Source organism: Cervus canadensis, chromosome X, assembly GCF_019320065.1.
Source record: "Cervus canadensis isolate Bull #8, Minnesota chromosome X, ASM1932006v1, whole genome shotgun sequence".
Lineage (NCBI taxonomy): Eukaryota > Metazoa > Chordata > Mammalia > Artiodactyla > Cervidae > Cervus > Cervus canadensis.
In genome coordinates this window covers 129,678,279-129,694,264 of record NC_057419.1, presented here as the reverse complement: position 1 = coordinate 129,694,264, position 15,986 = coordinate 129,678,279, and the positions used below count along the sequence as shown (strand labels likewise).

General features: G+C 41.2%; 1 pseudogene; it reads right to left on the bottom strand.

Annotated features, from left to right (window-relative positions):
• Window positions 1-286: 286 nt before the first annotated feature.
• On the bottom strand, window positions 287-1,438 carry LOC122434954 (annotated as a pseudogene).
• Between the last annotated feature and the right edge of the window lie 14,548 nt (window positions 1,439-15,986).

The window sequence follows — 15,986 nt, the reverse complement described above, 5'->3', positions numbered from 1 at the left end:
ATGGGGCCACAAAAAAGAAAAAAAAAATAGCGTTTAAAATGAAATTTTCAAACATACACAAAAGTAGAAAAAAATAAGTAACTCAATAATGAACCCTCATAGAAATCATCATCCAGATTCAATATTTATCAGGATTTTGCTAAACTTGCTTCATCTATCCTTTTTTTTTCTTCCCTCTTCTCTGTTCCCTCCCTTCTTCTTTCTGTCCTTTTCTCCTCCTCCCCTCCCCACTCACTCTCCTCTTCTGGCTGTGCTAATTTAAGAGGAACTCAAAACATGTATTTTCTTTTTTTTTTTCAATAAACACACTTGATTTATTTTGTATAAAAGGGTTAAGTTTACAACTAAACTTTTATAGAAAGTTTAGCATGAATAAGTACATCATTACACTTTATATGCAGAAATGTACATTTCTGCCACTATACAAGAAAACTCTAATTAAAGAGTTCACAAGGTTTCACTCAATATATATATATTTATATATAAATATGTACACAGCATTCAGTAGGCTTGCGTCAAAAAGGTAATTTCTGACCAAAAGACTTCATTTAAGTAACTGAATACTGGATCCTTCTGATATTCACGCTCCACCTTTGAAAAAAGGCAAAGTCTGCTTAAATTGGGCAATTCCTTGTGATTTTAACGTTTTCGCTCCCCATGGTGGGAATAGTATATAAAGAAAACCTTCCAACTGCAGAAAGGGCATTTAAAAGTCCTTTTCATAAATAACTAATATCACAGTCCAGGTCAGAAAACACCCTGGGGAAGTTGATCATTCTTAAGTTTTCCTTCCATTTTTTTTTTAAAGGTCCATTTGACTTGTCCTCCTTGTGAAATGGTTGAAAAATAAGTTCAGCGCCTTAAAAGAGCCTGTGGATTTGTTGTTGTTGTTGTGCAAAGGGGAAAAAAAAGTCAGGAACACCACTTATTCAGCCACAGAGCGCTTTGCTGTCATTTGACATTAACTCAGAAGGGAATTCAGAAGCCTGCAAGGACGGGATGCTGATGTCGGTGTTGAGGGTGGTGAGCGGCGTCCTGGACGCCTGGCTCTGGCCCGGTCGCTGGTGGTGCAGGCTGCCGATGGTGGGTGCGAGTCCAGCGCGATCTGCAAGTCCAAGATGTAGTCGATGACGTGCTGCAGGATTTCCATCTTGCTCACCTTCTTGTTTGGCGGGATGCTGGGCACCAGCTCCTTGAGCTTGGAGTAGCAGTCGTCCATGTTGTACAGCAGGCTCATCGGGTCGTCCACCGGGGTTTTGCTCCGGGAGATGCCCAGGCCGTGGTCCGAAAGGCTGTTTTTCCTAACGGACCTCACTGGACTGAAGGATTTCATACTGACCGCGGGGAAGGGAAGCGAAGCGATTGGGAGGAGGGAAGCGGGCTGCCCCGAGGCTCAGGCCGCCGCCTACAGAGCTCGCTGCGCTCGGCACCGCGCTCGGCTCAGAATCAAGACATGTATTTTCATCCTTATATCTTTATGTGCACTTTTTAAAAAAAAATACAGACTTTTTCCTACATAACCACAGAGCCATCCAGGCACCTCAATGGTACTAATAATCCCTTGGTGTCATCACCCAGTTGCTTGTATTCAGAATTACCTGATTGCCTCAAAAGTGACTTTTTACGGTTGGTTTTTAAAAAGATATTTATTTTTTTGACTTTGCTGGGTCTTAGTTGTGGCACGTGGGATCCAATTCCCTGACCAGGGATAGAATTCAGGCCTCTGCATTGGGAACACAAAGCCAGGGAAGTCCCTATGGTTGGTTCTTATAGTATATAAGTTTTTCTGTATCTACACTGATACAGTAAGAGGAAAACTCCAGGGGAAAGGGTTTTTGTATATCTAATTCCAGCCTTAGAAAGGCCAAGAAGAAATAAAGACAGCCTTGGATACCTACTACTACTGGTGGTTTTATGTGGCAGTAAAAGCAATTCTGAAAAAAAAAAAAAAAAAGCAATTCTGTTTTTGCATTCACTGCAATGGCACCCCACTCCAGTACTCTTGCCTGGAGAATCCCATGGACAGAGGAGCCTGGTGGGCTGCCGTCTATGGGGTCGCATAGAGTCAGACATGACTGAAGTGACTTAGCAGCCACAGCCCTATCTCAGGACACCATGGGCTCTTTGGGTTTGTTCCGAGTCATTGTGGCCTAGTCATCCCAGTCCAGACGGTGGGACAGAGCATCTCTTTGCTCTAACCAGGCCTTAAGCGTAAAATTTCATGATTTTTCTTTAAATTCTGCCTAACCTATTAGGCCATTATGACAAGCAAGCTTGATGAAGCAAGAACCAGGCACCTCACTAAGGATGTGTTTCCCTAAGACAGCCTGGGCTCAAGCCTCAAAGGACTGCTCTCTACAGCTGCGTTCTCTGCGAACATCCTTCTAGAGGGAAATCTCAAATGACATTTTTGGTCCTTGCCAGGAGTGGGAAAAACCATTTGCTTTTAGTCTACTCGATGGAGAAAGAAATGCAATTTGCCAATTCCCATCAACTTTCAGGTGTTTCAGGTTCTAAGTCAATCTCCATCTCTTGGAAGAAGCCTTCCCAGCTCACAATACTCTTGTCTTCTGAGCTTTTTCTGCTCTTAAAATGGGACCAATTCGTTGGATCCCAACCACACATTGCTTCCAGTGCAAGTCACTGTTAAATAATATGGAAGTAAGATGGTGGGACACATGTACACCCATGGCTGATTCATGTAGATGTATGGCAAAAACTACCACAATATTTTAAAGTAATTAGCCTCAAATTAAAATAAATAAATTAAAAATATATACATATGGAAGTATGACCTGTGTGTGTGTGTGTACAGGGTGAATGTGGTATGTATGTAGGTATATGTGTATTTTGTGTTTCTCAATTAGATGGTGAACTCCTTATTTTTACACACTTCTTAGTATTTTCCATGTAGTTCCCCAGAGCAGTGCTGAGGGATTTGGGAGTGAAGCGAAGGTGGAAGAGTTGCTCTGGCTGAGCCCTGAGACACACCTCTGGCTAGGCCACACCAAATTCCAGGAAAGCAAGAAAGAAGGTAGAGAGATGGCCTTTTCATTGTTGTTTTTAAGTTTCTGATCAAAACAATCAGTACTGAGAGGAAATCTTTAGCAATAAAGGCTTCAAGGTCATGGAAGGAAAATTCAACTAATGCCCCCCCCCCCAAATAAAATAGGAGCCTTAGCTGATAGCCTGTGAGAAGAGGAAACATTAAAAAAAAAAAAGACTTGTCAATTGGTTGGTGAATATATTAGAAGAGTGGATGGCTTTGTTCAAAGCCACTGAGCCTGGAGACTTTTATTAGCTGAGCTTGTCCAGTGTTGGCTCCATTCTCTTATTTCCTTCCCAGCTCATTTGGCAGACTCTGAGGTAGCAAAGATCTTCCCAGAAAGGGTCTGGCACTTACTTAGTGGTCTTCCGTGTGGGTGGAGAAATGGGTCAGCAACATGATCTCCTCTCTGTCTGAAACACTGTGTGCAAAGCCATCCTGGGAGTCTTATCTGAACTGCAAAAGCTCTTCTTTCCTGTTTCTTTCTCTTTCTTCATAGTTATCATCCTTTTCGTCCCTGTCATTTGTGTGTGTGCGTGTGCATAATTGTTTAATTCCATGTCCATGTACTGTAAACAAGGGCCAAAGACATAAGCAAATCATGGAGAAAAAGAAAATACATGAGTTAAAGTCAAATGTGATCTAGAACAAGGAACTGAATAGCCACAAGCAGAAAATAAAAGTAGACCCTTATCTTATACCATATACAAAAATCTCAACTCAAAATGCACCAAAAATTTAAATATACATTAACAATGAAACCTCAGAAGTAGAAAGCAAAAAAAATTTCATTTAAAATCATGTTTAAAAAAATCTAGGAATAAACCAACAAGATGAAAGACTTATATGCTGAAAACTTGAAACTGAAGGTGATTCAAGGAAATGGAAAGATATCCCATGCTCTTGGATTGGAAGAATTAACATTATTAAAACAGCCATACTACTCAAAGAAATCTAATTAATGCAATCTCTATAAAATTACCCATGACATTTCTAACAGAACTAGAACAAATAATCCTAAATTTATATGGAACCACAGAAGACCCAGAACTGCCAAAGCAATCTTGAGCAAAAAGAACAAAACTAGAGGCATAACCCTTCCTGACTTCAGGCTATACTACAAAGCTACAATAATCAAAGACAGTGTGGAATTGGCACAAAAACAGACATATACAACAATGGAACAGAAGAGACAGCCCAGAATAAACTCACACACCTATGGTCAATTAATCTACAACAAAAGAGACAAGAATATATAATGGAGAAAAGAGTGTCTTGAATCAATGAAATCAAAACACTCACCTGGGTATATATTTGAAAAAAAAAACAACACTAATTCTAAAAGGTAAATGCACCCCAATGTTCATAGCAGCATTACTTACAATTGCCAAGATATAGAAGCAACTTAAGTGTCAATCAAGATAAATAAAGAAGATGTGGTGTGTATGTGGAATACTACTCAGACATTAAAGAATGAAATTTTGCCATTTCCAACCACATGGATGGACTTAGAAGGTATCGTGCTAATTGAAAAAATTCAGAGAAAGATTGCTGCTGCTGCTGCTGCTAAGTCGCTTCAGTCGTATCCGACTCTGTGCGACCCCATAGACAGCAGCCCACCAGGCTCCGCTGTCCCTGGGATTCTGCAGGCAAGAATACTGGAGTGGGCTGCCATTTCCTTCTCCAATACATGAAAGTGAAAGTGAAGTTGCTCAGTCGTGTCCGACTCTTCATGACCCCATGGACTGCAGCCCACCAGGCTCCTCTGCCCATGGGATTTTCCAGGCAAGAGTACTGGAGTGGGTTGCCATTGCCTTCTCGGCAGAGAAAGATTAATACTGTATAATATCATTTTTTCTTTTTTCTTGAAGTATAGTTGAGAAATGTGTTTTAGGTATACAGCATAGTGATTCAGTTTTACATTTTTTCAGATTATTTTCCACTGTAGGTTATTACAAGATATTGATGTATTACCCTGTGCTATACAGGAAATCCTTGTTGCTTTTCTATTTTTACACATAGTAGTTCGTATCTATTAATGCCATACTCCTAATTTATCCCTCCCCTCCTCTCTTTCCCTTTTGGTAACTATAAGTTTGTTTTTTATGTCTGTGAGTCTGTTTCTGTTTTGCATTTAGATTCATTCATATTATTTTTTAGATTCCACTTATAAGTAATATCATATAATATTTGTCTTTCTCTGACTTACTTCACTAATTATAATATTCTCTAGGCCCATCTATGTTACTGCAAATAGCAATATTGCATTCTTTTTTACAGCTGAGTAATATTCCATTGTGTGTGTATATACATATACCACATCTTCTTAAGCTAATTGTCTGTTAAGGGGCACTTGGGTTGTTTCCATGTCTTGGCTATTGTAAACAATGCTGCTATGAGCATTGGGGTACATGTATATTTTCCTATTAGAGTTTTCATCTTTTCCTGATATGCTGGATGATATGGTAGCTCTATTTTTAGGTGTTTTTTTTTTTGAGGAAACAAACCTAAATTTTATTTTCAAATTCTAATGTTAATCCAGACTGAACAAACAAGCAGAAAAGTGACAAAGCTAACTATATTAGCAGACAAAGATGTACCAAATGTAAAACAGTGTGCTATTAACAAAACAATTTGCATGCATATTTATAAGCAATCCTTCTGTACATAAGTTTAACTTTTAGTTAGTTGGAAAAAGATTTCTGACTTTAGGTAAAAATATTACTAAAATAGGGCTGGAGTGGTACCATACTATAGCAAACATATTAGAAAAGTAATTCTCAAGCTTTATCAGTAATAAAGCAGATGGAAACATGAGTGACAAAAAGCTAGTAAAATTCTCTAGTAGAAAAGTCAGTGAAACTCATGCTATAAAATGAAAGTAGTAAAGTCATATAAATAAAGCAGAATAATATTCTACGCTTTAGAGAATGAGGTTAGGTGAAGAAAAATGAACAATTCTAGAACTGCAATAAATCCTCAGTGAAGAATCTTAGTTATTTAGTTGGGAGTTCTAAGTCTTTTTTTAAATCCCATTTTAGATGCCCTTGGTATCAAACACATCTGGATATGTTAATTTGTTATTGGTGATCTATTCTAAGACTTCAGTGTCAAAGATATTCATGACTGTGATTCATATTTGAAACTCAATGCACCAAGACACAAAGTAAAACTAAATGAAAGCTATAATACTAATACCTTTAAAAGGATGCTGCATTTTGCAGTAATATGTACTTCTCGGTTAAGACTTCCCCCCCTCCACCAGGAAAAGTAGAATTTAAAGGATAAGCTTCCCATCAGCTGGCAAAATTTACTTTCAATATTTCTTTTATTTCAAAATCAGTGTTATGCAGCCAAAGCAGTGGAATTAACTGAATATAATAAATTATGAGGCTTCCTGGGTGACTCAAGGGTAAAAGAATCTGCCTGCAATAAGGGAGACCCAGTTTCAATCTCTGGGTTGGGAAGATCCCCTGGAGAAGGGCATGGCAACCCACTCCAGTATTCTTACCTGGAGAATTCCATGGATAGAGGAGCCTGGCGGAATATAGTCCATGGGGTCCCAAAGAGTCGGACACAACTGAGCGACTAACATACACACAATAAACTACTATACATATACATTTATGTATACATTATAGGTAACAAAGTTTATTTTGGCAGAGATTATTAAACAAAATTAAAGTTGCATATGTTAGTAACATATATCACCATAATCTAAACTACTTTATAAAATGCATATGCTGAAATTTAATTTTACCATTTTTGCTTATGCTCTGGTTACAAACAAAACTTTTCATAAGCTTCTACTATTTCTGGGTCTGTCTTATCATCAATATAATCCAAGTGTGGGTCACCAGTCCCCAGTAAATCTGTTCACAGATATAGAGAACTAACTAGTGGTTACCAGTGGGAAGAGAAAAGGTGAGAAGAGCAAGAAAGGGGTCGGAGATTAAGAGGTACAAACTATTACATATAAAGTAAAAAAGTTATGAGGTCATACTGTACAATGGAGTAGCCCTCATAGTCAACAGAGGAGTCCAAAATGCAGTACCTGGGTGCAGTCTCAAAAATGACAGAATGATCTCTGTTCATTTCCAAGGCAAACAATTCAATATCACAGTAATCCAAGTCTACACCCCAACCACTAATGCTGAAAAAGCTGAGGTTGAACGGTTCTATGAAGACCTACAAGATTTTCTAGAATTAACACCAAAAAAAAAAAAAAAAAGATGTCTTTTTCATCATAGGGGACTGGAATGCAAAAGTAGGAAGTCAAGAGATACCTGCCATAACAGGCAAGTTTGGCCTTGGAGTACAAAATGAAGTCTGGAAAAAGGCTAACAACATTCTGCCAAGAGAATGCACTGGAAATAGCAAACACTCTTCCAACAACACCAGAAACGACTCTATACCTGGGCATCACCAGATGGTCAGTACCGAAATCAGATTGATTATATTCTTTCAGCCAAAGACAGGGAAGTTCTATACAGTCAGCAACAACAAGACCAGGAGTTCACTGTGGCTCAGACCATGAAATCCTTATTGCCAAATTCAGACTTAAACTGAAGAAAGTAGGGAAAACCACTAAACCATTCAGGTATTACCTAAATCAAATCCCTTACAATTATACAGTGGAAGTGACAAATAGATTCAAGGGATTAGATCTGATAGACAGAGTGCCTGAAGAACTATGGACAGAGGCTTGTGACATTGTACCGGAGTCAGGGATCAAGACCATCCTCAAGAAAAAGAAATGCAAAAAGGCAAAATGGTTGTCTGAGGAGGCCTTACAAACAGCTGAGAAAAGAAGAGAAGCAAAAGGCAAAGGAGAAAAGGAAAGATATACCCACCTGAACGCAGAGTTCCAAAGAATAGCAAGGAGAGATAAGACTTCCTCAATGATCAATGCAAAGAAACAGAGGAAAACAATAGAATGGGAAAGATTAGAGATCTCTTCAAGAAAATTAAAGATACCAAGGGAACATTTCATGTAAAGATGGGCTCAATAAAGGACAGAAATGGTATGGACCTAACAGAAGCAGAAGATATTAAGAAGAGGTGGCAAGAATACACAGAACTATACTAAAAAGATCTTCATGAACCAGATAACCACGATGGTGTGATAACTCACCTGGTGCCAGACATCCTGGAATGTGAAGTCAAGTGGGCCTTAGGAAGCATCACTACGAACAAAGCTAGGGGAGGTGATGGGATTCCTGTTGAGCTATTTCAAATCCTAAAAGATGATACTGTGAAAGTGCTGCCTTCAATATGCCAGCAAATTTGGAAATCTCGGCAGTGACCACAGGACTGGAAAAGGTCAGTTTTCATTCCAATCCCAAAGAAAGGCAATGCCAAAGAATGCTCAAACTTCTGCACAACTGCACTCTTCTCACATGTTAGCAAAGTAATGCTCAAAATTCTCCCAAGCTAGGCTTCAACAGTACGTGATCCAAGAACGTCCAGATTTTCAAGCTGGATTTAGAAAAGGCAGAGGAACCAGAGATCAAATTGCCAAATCCATTGGATCATAGAAAAAGCAAGAAGAGTTCCAGAAAAACATATACTTCTGTTTTATTGACTACCCCAAAGTCTTTGACTGTGTAGATCACAACAAGCTGTGGAACATTCTTCAAGAGATGGGAATAGCAGACCACTTTACCTGCCTCCTGAGAAATCTGTACCCAGGTCAAGAAGCAACAGTGAGAACCAGACATGGAATAATGGATGGGTTCCAAACTGGGAAAGGAGTATGTCAAGTCTGTATATTGTCACCCTGCTTATTTAACTTATATGTAGCATGTGAAATGCTGAGCTGAATAAAGCACAAGCTGGAATCAAGATTGACAGGAGAAATATCAATAACCTCAGATATGCAGATGACACCACCTTTATGGCAGTAAGCAAAGAGGAACGAAAGAGCCTCTTGATGAAAGTGAAAGAGGAGAGTGAAAAAGCTAGCTTAAAATTCAACATTCAAAAAACTAAGATCATGACATCTGGTCCCATCACTTCATGGCAAATAGATGGGGAAACAATGGAAACAGAGACAGACTATTTTCTTGGGCTCCAAAATCACTGCAGCCATGAAATTAAAAGATGCTTGCTCCTTGGAAAAAAAGCTATGACCAACCTAGACAGCATATTAAAAAGCAGAGACATTACTTTGCCAACAAAGTTTCGTCTAGTCAAAGCTCTCGTTTTTCCAGTAGTCATGTATAGATGTCAGAGTTGGACTATAAAGAAAGCTGAGTGCAGAAGAATTGATGCTTTTGCACTGTGGTGTTGGAGAAGACTCTTGAGAGTCCCTTGGACTGCAAGGAGATCCAACCAGTCCATCCTAAAGGAAATCAGTCCTGAATATTCATTGGAAGGACTGATGCTGAAGCTGAAACTCCAATACTTTGACCACCTGATGTGAAGAACTGACTCATTGGAAAAGACCCTGATGCTGGGGCAGATTGAAGTCAGGAGGAGAAGGGGACGACAGAGGATGAGATTGTTGGATGGCATCACCGACTCAACGGACATGAGTTTGAGCAAGCTCTAGGTGTTGGTGATGGACAGGGAAGCCTGGCGTGCTGCAGTCCATGGGGCTGCAAAGAGACAGACACGACTGAGAGACTGAACTCAACACAGCTCGGATATGGAAGCACAGAGATGTCAGGCAACTTGCCTAAGATCACACAACTCAGAAGTGGAAGCACAGAGAGGTTAGCAAACTTGCTAAGGTCACACAGCTCAGATATGGATTCACAGAAAAGTTAGGAAACTTGCCTAAGACAGCACAGCTCAGAAGTGGAAGCACATAGAGGTCAGGCTATTGTAGCCACACATTCCGGGAAACAAACTCACTCAGAAGGACAATGCAGATAGTGGAGTGCAGTTTATTACACCAGTGGGCCCAAGGCAGTCTCCTCTTAGCCAGGGACCCTGACCAGTTTTTGTGAAAACATTATATACCCTAAGTGTACATGCCCACACCCACTTCCCCAAATTCCCTGAAACTAGTCTGAACAAAGGAAAAGAAAGATACAATCAAAGTTAACCCATGATTCATATGCCTTAAGCCTAGGTAGTTAACAGTGGACAATCATCAAGAGGCCTCTGGTCATACCCCAATAAGCAAAATAGAATGTATGATTCTATTTGGTTACACAGATAATTAGGGTATTCTTTTAGGCTAGGGAGAGTCTAGGTATGAGCTCTGGGGCTCTTCCTTCCAGGGGCCTGGTTTTCCAGTTGGTATGTCATTTCCACAGATACTGGGCATATAGCTCAAAGTCCACAGTCCAGTCCAAAATGGAGTCCTGCTTTCAAGACAGAGCCTGTTCTGTCTGTTTCCTCCTTCAAGGCAATGTGCCTGAGATCACACAGCTCAGAAGTGAAAACACAGAGAAGTCAGGCAAATTGCCTAAGATCACACAGTTCAGATGTGGAACCACAGAGAGGCCAGGCAACTTGCCTAAGATTACACAGCTCATAATGGGAAGCACAGAGAGGTCAGGCAAGTTGCCTAAGATCACACAGCTCAGAAGTGGAAGCACAGAAAGAAAAAGAAAGAAAGTGAAGTTGCTCAGTAGTGTCCAGCTCTACGACCCCATGGACTGTAGCCTACCAGGCTCATCTGTCCATGGGATTTTCCAGGCAAGAATACTGGAGTGGGTTGCCATTTCCTTCTCCAGGAGATCTTCCTGACCCAGGGATTGAACCCAGGTCTCACACATTGTAGGCAGACACTTTACCATCTAAGCCACCAGGGAAGTACAGAGAAGTCAGGCAATTTGCCTAAGATCACACAGCTCATATGTGATGGACAGGGAGGCATGGCGTGCTGCAGCCCATGCGGTCACAAAGTTGGACACGACTGAGCAAATGAACTGAACTATATTGTACAAGTAATATAGCCAATGTTCTACAGTTACATAAATGGAGTATAACCTTTAAAAATTGTGAATCACTGTTGTAAACCTATAATTTATATAATATTGTGCATTTTAAAAGGTAAAAAAGTAAAAGAAAACAAAGTCGGGGTAAGGAGAAAGAGTGCCAATTATTTATTTTTTAAATTAACATAAAACCTGAAACAGTAAAACTACTAGAAAAAAAATGCACAGGAAAAATTAATTGACATTGGTCATGACGATTTTTTGATCATGACACCAAAAGCACAGAAAACAAAAGTAAAAATAGACAAGTAGGACCACATCAAACTAAAAAGCTTCCTGCACAAGAAAGGAAACAATTGCCAGAGTGAAATGGCAACCTATGGAATGGGAGAATATATTTGTGAACCATATATCTGATAAAGGTTAATATCCAAAATACGCAAGGAACTTGAACAACTCAATAGCAAAAAACAAAACAAAAACACAAACAAAACACAACAATAATGCAATTTAAAAATGAGCAAAGGGGAATTCCCCAGCAGTGCAGTGGTTAGGATTCCACGCTCTCACTGCCAAGGACTGGGGTTCATTCCCTGGTCAGGGAACTAAGATTCCCACAAGCTTCACAACGAAGAAAGCAAAAAAAAAAAAAAAAAAGAATGGGCAAAGGTACATCAACTATACTTCAATAAAAGTTAATAAATTTTAAAGTGAGCAAAGGATCTGAATAGCTATTTCTCAAAAGAAGACATACAAATGGCCAGTAGGTGTATGAAAAGGGGCTCACTAATACTCAGGGATATGCAAATCGAAACCACAATTGACATATCACCACATCTGTTAGAATCGCTATTAAAGAAAAGACAAAGGGAAGTGGAAGGAGGGGCTCAGGATGGGGAACACATGTACACCCATGGCTGATTCATGTCAATGTATGGCCAAACCCACTACAATATTGTAAAGTAATTAGCCTCCAATTGAAATAAATAATTTTTTAAAAAAGAAAAGACAAGCATTATTGTTGTGTTTTGTTTGTGTTTTTGTTTTGTTTTTTGCTATTGAGTTGTTCAAGTTCCTTGCATATTTTGGATATTAACCTTTATCAGATATGGTTCACAAATATATTCTCCCATTCCATGGGCAGAGAAGCCTGGTGGGTTACAGTTTATGGGGCCACAAATAGTCAGACACGACTGAGTGACTGAGCACACAAACATACACACTGATACTAGAAACGTGCTAGGAGGGTAGATCTTAAGTGTTCTCACCACAAAAAGGGGAAGGGGTGACTATGTGAGGTGACGAGTATGTTAATTAGCTTGAATGTGGCTGTCATTTCACTATGTAAACATATATCAAAATAGCAAGTTGTACACCTTAAATACAATTCTTATGGTCACTTATACAAAATAACTGAAAAATAGTAAAGGAAAAGAAAATAGACCAGAAATAAGGAAAGGTAAGAAGAAAATGATACATAGCACCAGGTAAGGACATTTAAAAGAACAATATTTATTATAATAATAGGAACAATACCTAACCATTATAGAGAGAGCTTAGGAAGGCTTTTTTCTCCTCTCCTACTTCAACTTTCATTTTCCACCCTTCCAACTCCCAATAAAGAATTCCCACTTATATATCTCAAACCAAAATATCTGTTCATCATTCTTGAAGCAATAGTTGAGCACCAACTTAGTGGCAGGCACTGTGAATTCTGTGATGAATAAAACAGGGCTCCTTTCTTCCATGAGGTCAAACATAAAGACAAGTATTTCCAGTAGGTATATTACCGAATGTAAACTTGTGTGCCCCAGGCACAGTGAGGCCAAACACTACAGAAACATCAAAGTTTGGAGCAGAAAAACGTTTATTTCAGGGCCATGTAGGGAGATGGGGGGCTCCTGCCAACCCCCCCACCAAACTCCGGGAATCCCTTCAGCAAAGCATTTTTTAAAGAGGCCAGGTGAGGTAGATGGGTCGCAGGGTAAGTGATCTTCTCGTAAACAATTCTCTGGTGATGGTGAGGTAACAGGATGGTGTCACAGGGGTTAACATTATTTATCAAGCCTCAGGCTCCAGTAGGCCTGGGGGCTATCCGGTCAGGGTCATCAAGTAGTAAACATCTTCCATTCCCTGTGGGGTTTTCACATCTGCAAAACAACACAGGAAATGTGCATCAAATACTATTATCTATTAACAGGTACTTCAGAGGGAACAAAAGCAGAGGCCATTCCGGAAGGCCTGTGGAGGGGTCGGGAAGACCCCAAAGGGTCCTGCTTGGTTACTGATATTAGATGCTTGACCGTGTCTGCTCTAAGTCCGCAGATGCAAGGGAGAGTGAAGACCAGGACACCTTGTGAAAGGACCTGAGGCAGGGTGAGAACGTGAGGGTGTACGATGTATAAGAGGTTGTTGCAGATGGATTGAAGTAGTGGATGAAAATGGGCTCAAGGAAGGTATTATAGAAAAGGCAAAAAGGGGACCATTCAGAAGCAGGACGAGAGATGAAGCAGACTCTGAAGGCAGGTGGGCTCCTCAGAGCGAAGGTGTGGCCGCATCACTCACCTCCTCCCGGTCCTTGTCCAGGAGATCGGTTTTGCCTCGTTGCTCCCGCAGCGGCGTGAGTGGCGGCCGCGCTCGTGAACGAGGAGGCAGAAGGGGAGGAGTGGTCGCCCGGAGGAGCCGAGGGCAGCTCTTGCCAACGACACCGGGAGCCGGGGTCGCAGGGCTGGTTTCTGGGGCCTCGGCCAGTTCCCGGGCCGAGAGCCAGAGTGCGGGCTAGAGCGGCGGCGCCAAGGGCTCGGGGCTCTTCCACGAACTCCGCCTCCCGGCTAAAGAGCGGGACAGACCAATCAACGCTGCACGAAAAAAGGGGGAGCTCTCTACTAGCGTCTGGCCTTCCAGAATGCCCATGCTGCGGTCCCGCCCAAAGCAGAGGAAACCTTGGAAAGGGTACCAGGCGAGTTGATGACGTCTGGAGTGCACTCCTGCGGGCGGAAGTGCAGTGCGCATCCCTGGAAATGAGCCACCTTGGGCACCCGCTCCCTGCATCCTTTCGGTTCCTCAGGAGACTGAGCTGAACAGGAGACAGCGTCCTTCCTCAGGCCCCTATGTGAAATAACTGAAGGGAAAGGCGATAGGACACTTGTCATATTTCACAAAGAGGCCATTTCGACAGTATAGTCAATTCATCTCGTGTTTGGGGAGGGGGTGTAATATGAAGGCCCGCTGTGCATGCGTACTAAGTCGATTCAGTTGTGTCCGACTCTGTGATACCATGGACTGTGTCTCTTAAGTCTCCTGCATTAGCAGGTGGCTTCTTTACCACTAGCATGACCTAGGAAGCCCTAGGTGTATATGTAAACACATGTACATATACAATACACACACACACACTAACACTTTTACGGACTTCCCTGATGGCTCAGACAATAACGAATCTGCCAGAAATGTGAGACACCCGTGTTCGATCTCTGGGGTGGGGAAGATCCACTGGGGGAGGAAATGACAATCCACTCAAGTATTCTTGTCTGGAGAGGAGCCTAGTGGGCTGCAGTCCATGGGGTCACAAAGAGTCAGACACGTCTGAGTGACTAACACTTTCAGTTTCACACACACATAGATACACACACTATATGTGTCACACCCTGTATCATATAATATTATATTAGTATATAATATAACTATATCAGTTCAGTTCAGTCAATCAGTCATGTCCAACTCTTTGTGATCCCATGAACCGCAGCACGTCAGGCTTCCCTGTCCATCACCAACTCCCAGAGTCTACACAAACCCATGTCCATTGAGTCGGTGATGCCATCCAACCATCTCACCCTCTGTCGTCCTCTTCTCCTCCTGCCCTCAATCTTTCCCAGCATCAGGGTCCTTTCAAATGAGTCAGGTCTTCGCATCAGGTGGCCAAAATATTGGAGTTCCAGCTTCAGCATCAGTCCTTCAAATGAATATTCAGGACTGATTTCCTATAGGATGGACTGGTTGGATCTCCTTGCAGTCCAAGGGACTCTCAAGAGTCTTCTCCAACACCACAGTTCAAAACCATCAATTCTTTGGCACTCAGCTTTCTTTATAGTCCAACTCTCACATCCGTACATGACCACTGGAAAAACCATAGCCTTGACTAGACGGAAATTGTTGACAAAGTAATCTCTCTGCTTTTCAATATGCTGTCTAGGTTGGTCATAACTTTCCTTCCAAGGAGTAAGCATCTTTTAATTTCATGGCTGCAATCACCATCTGCAGTGATTTTGGAGCCCAGAAAAATAAAGTCAGCCACTGTTTCCACTATTTCCCCATCTATTTGCCATGAAGTGATGGGACCAAATACCATGATCTTAAGTTTTCTGAATGTTGAGCTTTAAGCCAACTTTTTCACTCTCCTCTTTCACTTTCATCAAGAGGCTCTTTAGTTCTTCTACACTTTCTGCCATAAGGGTGGTGTCATCTGCATATCTGAGGTTATTGATATTTCTCCCGACAATCTTGATTCCAGCTTGTGCTTCCTCCAGCCCAGCGTTTCTCATGATGTACTCTGTATATAAGTTAAATAAGCAGGGTGACAATATACGGCCTTGATGTACTCCTTTACCTATTTGGAACCAGTCTGTTGTTCCATGGCCAGTTCTAACTGTTGCTTCCTGACCTGCATACAAGTTTCTCAAGAGGCAGGTCAGGTGGTCTGGTATTCCCATCTCTCAGAATTCTCCACAGTTTATTGTGATCCACACAGTCAAAGGCTTTGGCATAGTCAATAAAGCAGAAATAGATGTTTTTCTGGAACTCTCTTGCTTTTTTGATGATCCAGAGGACGTTGGCAACTTGATCTCTAGTTCCTCTGCCCTTTCTAAAACCAGCCTGAACATCTGGAAGTTCACAGTTCATGTGTTACTGAACCCTGGCTTGGAGAATTTTTAAGCATTACTTTACTAGCGTGTGAGATGAGTGCAACTGTGCAGTAGTTTGAGTATTCTTTGGCATTGCCTTTCTTTGGGATTGGAATGAAAACTGACCTTTTCCAGTCCTGTGGCCAC